The sequence below is a fragment of the Lithobates pipiens genome, unplaced genomic scaffold (genome assembly GCF_037356315.1).
Source record: "Lithobates pipiens isolate NorthernLeopardFrog02 unplaced genomic scaffold, aLitPip1_a1.2 Scaffold_27, whole genome shotgun sequence".
NCBI lineage: Eukaryota > Metazoa > Chordata > Amphibia > Anura > Ranidae > Lithobates > Lithobates pipiens.
The window spans coordinates 85,306,962-85,314,354 of record NW_027507788.1 but is presented as its reverse complement, the minus strand read 5'-3'; the positions used below and the strand labels follow the sequence as shown (position 1 = coordinate 85,314,354).

The 7,393-nt window shown below is 46.3% G+C and overlaps 1 pseudogene; it reads left to right on the top strand.

The window, feature by feature from the left end:
- The first annotated feature begins 968 nt into the window (after positions 1-968).
- LOC143933201 (large ribosomal subunit protein eL36 pseudogene) lies at positions 969-1,358 on the top strand (annotated as a pseudogene).
- Positions 1,359-7,393: the final 6,035 nt, after the last annotated feature.

The window sequence follows — 7,393 nt, the reverse complement described above, 5'->3', positions numbered from 1 at the left end:
TGTGCCCCTCTGGTTTATTCCAGTGGAACGGTGTCTGCTGGAATACGGTAATGGTTGCACTGCGGGAAGGGGGTTGTCTCCAAACTGATCATTCGGCTGGAGGCCTGTTATGGTGAAAAAGGTCCCGCAGTGTAGTGGTGGAAAGTGTTAAGTTTGGGGGTACCATCATAGACCAATAGACTGTTATTTAAAAGTTGTCGTTACAAAGGTTATATGATAAAATTGGAAAATATTTAATAGTTGGTTAATAATAAAAAGGCTGCTATGGCCATTTTTATACTCCAAACTCCTGTGTGGTTTCATTATTTTATGGGGGTAAAAGAAAAGGGGATTGGGGTAGTACGTGTGGTCCAAGGACAGTAAAAGAAGGTTGGGGATATCTAGACTACACTAGTCAGGAATACAAAGTAGCTAGTAAGAAGACACAGAGGGGAAGGCATTTAAATATGCTTCAAAGCGCATACCTCCCAACTTTTGAACTTCAGAACGAGGGACACTTGAGGAAAGAAGTAACCTTGCATAGTGCGCTGCGGCAAATGTGGGCATGTCCAAACTTCTAACAGTGGGAGGAGCTTAATGGGCATCATTAAGCAAAACTCTGGCTTCTTTGTACCTATAAAATATGCTTTTATTATTGTTCCACAAGCATGGATACATACAAACCCCAGCACATTCATTTAAAAAAAGGAAAAAAGCATGCAGTGTTTTACGTGCAGAGTGCAGGGTTCTGGGGTGAGCTATGTACAGAATGTAGGGTTCTGGGATGAGCTATGTACAGGGTGCAGGGTTCTGAGATGAGCTATATACAGGGTGCAGGGTTCTGGGATGAGCTATATACAGGGTGGGGGATTCTGGGGTGAGCTATATACAGGGTGCAGGGTTCTAATATTAGCTATATACAGGGTACTGGGATGACCTATATACAGGGTGCAGCAGAAGCATAATTAGAACTTTCAGGGCCGCCTTCCGGTGTGGACGCCATCAGAGCAAAGAGAATGGCTATCAGATACACAATTGCTGTAGGCCTTAATAAAGGCCATCCAGTGACCAAGAATGTAGCCAAGCCTAGACACTCTCGCAGGATAGGGCGCCTGACAAAGCACACCAAGTTTGTCCGTGACATGATCCGTGAAGTATGTGGCTTCGCTCCAAATGAAAGACGTGACATGGAGTTGCTCAAAGTGTCAAAAGACAAAAGAGCTCCTAAATTCATCAAAAAAAGTATTAGAACTCTTATTCGGGCCAAGACAAAGAGAGAAGAACTCAGCAATGTGTTGGCTGCAATGAGAAAGGCTGCAGCCAAGAAAGGTTAAACTGTAAAGCAAAATCCATAATTAAACCTTTAAAAAAGATCAGAACCTTCAGGGCCCTAGTGCAAGAAACAAAGAAGGCCCCCCGACCTGGGCCATTCCATCTGAGCCCAGAGCCCTTCCCGCTGATCCCACCACTTTTAATGGTCCCACAGCAGATCCCTTTCACATGTTGTGCAGTCCTGCAATCTTGGGCACCACTATGGTGGCAGAAGGCCAGGGCCCAGTCGCAAGTGCAACCTTTGCTGGTAGTTCTGCCAGTGTTGTCAGTGTGGACATTGAATGGTTGTCCCTATCCCTGTATGCTGCACACTCACATCGATCCCTACCCTCAAGGAGCCCACAATCCAAGGTCTCCATTCATATACTAGGGCCAATTTTAGACAGAAGTGTATTAACCTACCTGCATGTCTTTGGAGTGTGGGAGGAAGGCGGAGTACCAGGAGGAAACCCACGCAAGCACAGGGAGAACATGCAAGCTCCAGGCAAGTAGTGTCATGGTTGGGATACGAGCCAGTGACCCTTTTTACTGCTAGGCGAGAGTGCTAACCGCTACACCACTGTGCCACCCTTCAGATCACTAATTCCTGCCTACAGCTTCCTGTTTAGACATTGAATCAGCATAAATATGAGGTCTTTCCACCTGTCAGCAAGCAGATTTAGATTGACAACATTGTGGAATGCAATAGAGCCGTTACTGTCTCACATTGCTTCATAGGTGCAGAAATATACACTAGGCATGCTTTTAAACCTGCATGCATGTAATCTTTTGCCGTGTACACATGACTGGACTTTCCAGCAGACTAGGTCCAAAGGGATTAGTCCGTCGGACAATCTGATCGTGTGTGGGCTAGTCCGATCGTTTAAAAAAAAAAAATCCAACGGACCTAGAAATAGAATGTTTCAAATCTATCCGACGGACTCAATTCCGAGGGACTAAAATCGGGAAAACCATTCGTCTGTGTGCTGGTCCGACGGACCAAATACGACGCAAGGAAAGCTATTGGCTACTAAACAGTCCCAGCACTGATGGGCACTAATAGGCAGCACCGGTAGGCACTGATGAGGTGGTACTGATGGGTGGCACTGATAGCCAGCACTCATGGGCACTAATAGGTGGCACTAATAGGTGGCACTGATAGCTGCCACTGATGGGTGGCAGTGATGGGCACAGATGGGTGGCAGTGATGGGCACTAATCGGCACTGGTAGGTAGCACTGATAGGCAGCACTGCTAGGTGGCGCTGATGAGGCACTGATTAGCACCACTGGTGGGCATTGATAGGTGGCACTCGTGGGCATTGATAGGTGGCACTGATTGCGTGCACTGTTATATAATCAGATTTGGGGCACTGTGGGCACTGGCAGGCGGTACTGGTGGGCACAGATGAGGCAGCTTCGCCTCTTCCTCTCCGGGACCAATGTCCCTTGAACAGAAGCTGGTGATCTTCTATATATTCTCCTCACGCTGTAAGCGTGAGAAGAAAAAAAAATAAAGATTATCGATTTTCTGTTTACATCACGTGATCAGCTGTCATTGGCTGACAGCTGATCACGTGGTAAGAGGCTGGGATCGACTCCTTACTCTGATCTGTGATCACCCGAGTCTCATTGAGAGAGTGCAAAGGGGAGGCCGTCTATTGATGGCCTCCCTGCAAAGTAGATCCACGCTGTAGCCATCATTCAGCTATAGCGTGGATCTTAAGGGGTTAATAATAAAAGTAAATAGAACAAAAGTAGTCAAAACATTGCCAAAGTTTGGTAAGTGGAATGGATAGTCAGACAAGCCAGAAAGTTAGGAAGCCAGGGAACAGGGGTAGTGGAACAGAAAACAGGATCTGGAGCCAGAAGGAATGTCAGCCAAGCAAGTCTTTAACAGGAACGAAGGAGATCTCTGTGATGTTAACCAAGATGAAGGCAGAGATCATCTGGGCTGGACGGCTTAAGTAGGCTGAACTGATGAGCAGGATATCATCAACAGGTGAGTCACTGTGGAGAGATTAGGAGTTGGCAATTAGCCGACAGCTGAGCTGCCAGCTCAGAGAAGGAAGGGCTGAGCCCAATCCTGACAGTACCTCCTCCTCAATGACCCCTCCCCCTTGGAGGACCACCAGGCTTGAGGGGAAAACGTCTATGGAAATCATGGAGGAGGTCAGGGGCATGTATGTTTGAAGATGAGACCCTCCGGACCATACCCTTTGCAATGCACCAGGTACTGTATGTGCCCACGGAACCTACGGGAGTCAACAATAGACTGTACTTCATACTCCTCATATTTCTCAACCTGTGCAGGGTGTGGATGTGGCACCGAGGTGGTAAAGTGGTTGCAGATTAATGGTTTTAATAAGGAGACATGAAATACATTAGAGATATGCATATTAGAAGGCAGGTCTAATGCATAAGCCACTGGGTTAATGCTGCAAAGAATACAGAAAGGCCCAATAAACAGAGGTGCGAACTTCAAAGAGGGAGCACGAAGTTGGAGGTTGCAAGATGACAGCCGGACTCTGTCCCCAACCTGGTAGGAAGGTGTAGGCAGGCATTTGCAGTCAGAATGGGGTCTGTACCTATCACTAGCATGTGGTAAAGCCAAGTGGAACGAAGACCACGGAGATGCTCATCTAATGCAAGAATACTCTGCGGAACAACATGGAAGGTTGCAAACTATAGTTCGCCATAAACAGGGACAATCGGGAAGCAGAATTCAAGGCACTATTTTGAGCAAACTCCTCCCATGGTAAGATGTCTGACCAGTTGTTGCGATGGTCAGAAATATAGCAACATAGGAATTGCTGCAAGGACTGATTGGCTTGTTCTGTGGCCCCATTAGACTACGAGTGATATGCAGAGGAGAAAGCAAGCTGATGTCCCAACTATGCACAAAAAGTTCACCAGAACCGGGACACAAACTGACTACCCCTGTCCGAGACAATCACCTTGGGTGGCCCATGTAAGCAAAAGATCTCCCGGCAAAAACAGAAGCCAGGGTCAACCACCATAAGGATAACTGTGTTGCCCTGGGAGTTGGGTAACTCCACAATGAAATCCATAAACAGATGGGTCCAGGGCCTCTCTCCATTGGGTATGGGTTGTAGGAGGCCCACTGGAAGTTGTCATGGAATCTTACACTAAGCAGTAAGCGCACATGGAACAGGCAGCTATGAAGGCGGTTACATCAGCACGTAGACTAGGCCACCAGAATTGTTGGGAAATGGCCAAAAAGAGTTGATTCTTCCCAGGGTGACCAGCAGCCTTGGGAGAATGGCAAGTCTGGAGCACAGCAATACGGAGACTCTCTGGGACAAAGCAGTGGTCACAAGGTTTCTCAGGAGGAGCATGGACCTGGGCAGCAAGAATTTTGTCACCCAAAGGAGAAGTGAGACTGGTGCAAATTGTAGCCAGAATACGATCAGGAGGAATCACAGGAACCGGAGCCGACTCCATCTAGGAAGTGGAGGAAAATTGTCGTGACAGGTAAGAATGAGACAATGTAATTGAAACTAGACAAGAAAAGAGTCCATCGTACCCATCTGGGAGAGAGGCGTTTAGTCTCAGACAAGATTGTAAGATTCTTATGATCAGTAAGGAGAACCGGCACAGCGGTACCTTGGAGGAGATGTCTCCATTCTTTCAGGGTTAAAATTATTGCTAACAGCTCTCTGTCACCAATCACGTAATTGCACTCCACAGGCAACAATTTTTTTAGGAAAGTAGCTTCAAGGATGCATAGCGCTCTCAGAGGCAGGACATGGAGACAGAAGGGCACCAACTCCGTCTCAGAAGCATCAACCTCAAGGATAAAAGGTAACGTAGGATCAGGATGTGCCAACACAGGAGCAGAAGACAGCCTTGAGACTCTCAAAGGCCTTAATGGACTCCGGAGACCAACTCTGTGGGTTACTGTCCTTTCTGGTCATATCAGCCAGGGGCTTGACCAAAGATGAGAAGTTGCGAATAATCTTCCGATAATAGTTGGCAAATCCAAGAAAACGATGTAGAGGACGTAAACCCATGGGTCGAGGTCACTGTAGGACTGCTGAAAGTTTCTCTGGGTCCATCAAAAAATCAGCAGTGGAAATAACATAACCCAGGAATTTAACCTGTTCACGATGGAATTCGCACTTCTCCAATTTACAATAGACATTGTTCTCTCTTAGTTTCTGAAGCACACGACAGACATCTGTGTGGTGGCTCTCCAGGGACTCAGAAAATATGAGGATATTGTCGAGATAAACCACCACACAAAACTGCAACAAATCTTGGAGGACATTGTTAATAAATTCCTGGAAATCTGCCAGGGCATTACAAAGGCCAAAAGGCATTACGAGGTACTCATAATGGCCTGTTCTGGTATTAAATGCAGTTTTACACTTGTCACTCTCCTTAATCCTCACAAGATTGTATGCTCCTCTCAAATCAAGCTTTGTGAAAACCGTTGCTCCCCTAAGGTGGTCAAATAACTCTGTAATCAACAGAATCAAATAGGCGTTTTTTTTTTTTTTTTCTTTCCAAAAGTTTATTGAAAATATCAAGAGAAGTCTACAAAGCAATTAACAGGAGTAGAATGCTTCAGATACACAATAAGTAGTTCGGTTACAATGAATACAGTAGGGACATAATCCTCTATGTCATTTCAATACTTGTAAAGAACTTGTCTATTTTTAGAGGTGGGGATGATCAAAAAGATATGTAAACATACTGGCAAAAATAGTCGGTCAACAAAGTACTTCGAAGCTTTGGCGTTCACATTCTTGTGGATTCTTCCTAGGAAGGAAGAAAGGTTACTGTAATACATAGCAGATTTGTATGCGTCAATTACATGAACCCAAGAAGCGATTAAGGGGAAATGTAAAAGCTACGATTTAGGAAAGTAACGTAAAATAGGTGTTTTTAATCGTGAAACGATTGAAACCCCTATAATCAATACAAGGGTTCACCACTCTTCTTCTTCACAAAGAAGAAACCAGCACCAGCAGGAGATAAGGATTTGCGGATGAAACCTCGAGAAAGTGCATCTGCAACATACTCCTCAATGGCCTTATACTTCAAGACCGACAAAGGGTAAACCCAGCTACGAGGGGGTATGGCACCAGGTTGAAGGTCAATTGTGCAATCATATGACCGGTGTGGAGGCAAACTAACGACATGACCTTTGTCAAAGACATCGCTAAAATCGAAGTACTCCTCCAGCAGGGAGGAGAGTGAAGAGGTGCACAGGACCTTGGCTATCTTCTGGAAGCATGTCTTACTGCATTGTGGCAGCCAGGAGAGAACCTCAGCACGGAGCCAATCAAAAGAGCGGTTGTGCCTCTGTAACCAAGGATGACCAATAACCAGCGGAAACTTAGGTGAGGAAATAACTTATTAATTGGATTGGATAATTGGATTATCTCATGGTGAAGAGCCCCTATGGCCATGGACAATGGAACAGTGTCAGGAGTCACATGGGCAGGCTGTAGAGGTCTCCCATCAAGAGCCTCAATGGCAAGTGGAGTGTCATGCAACTGCAGCGGAATCGAGTGCTTCGATACAAAGGCAGCATCAATAAAGAGGCCTGTAGCCCCAGAGTTGATTAGAACCTGTATCTCGACGGATGACTCAGCCCAAGAAAGGGTAACCGAAACCAGGGCCTTATCCTTCTGGATAACTGGGGATGAAACAACGCCACCTAAGGTCTGTCCGTGACAGGACCTCAAGGTTCGGGTGTTCCCTGGATGGGTAGGACAAGACTTCAAAAAGTGACCTGCCTGGTCTCAATAAAGGCACAATCTCTCCCTCCTCCTACGGGTTCTATCTTCTGCAGAGAGACGTGTGCATGGGTTCATCTTCACTGAACACTGACCGACTCAGTACCAGAAGGCATGGGAGGTGAGGGAGGCAAGGGTGGGACTGCAAAGTTTGGAGACAAATGTACAGGAGGCTTCTGCAAGCTCTCCTTAAAAGAGAGTCTTTCTCTGAGTCTGGAGTCAATGAGGATGGCAAAAGTGATCAACTTCTCCAGCTCCGTGGGTATATCTCGGGCTGCTATCTCATCTTTGGTGGTATCCGAGAGACCATGAGAAAAAGTAAAGTCCATGATGATCC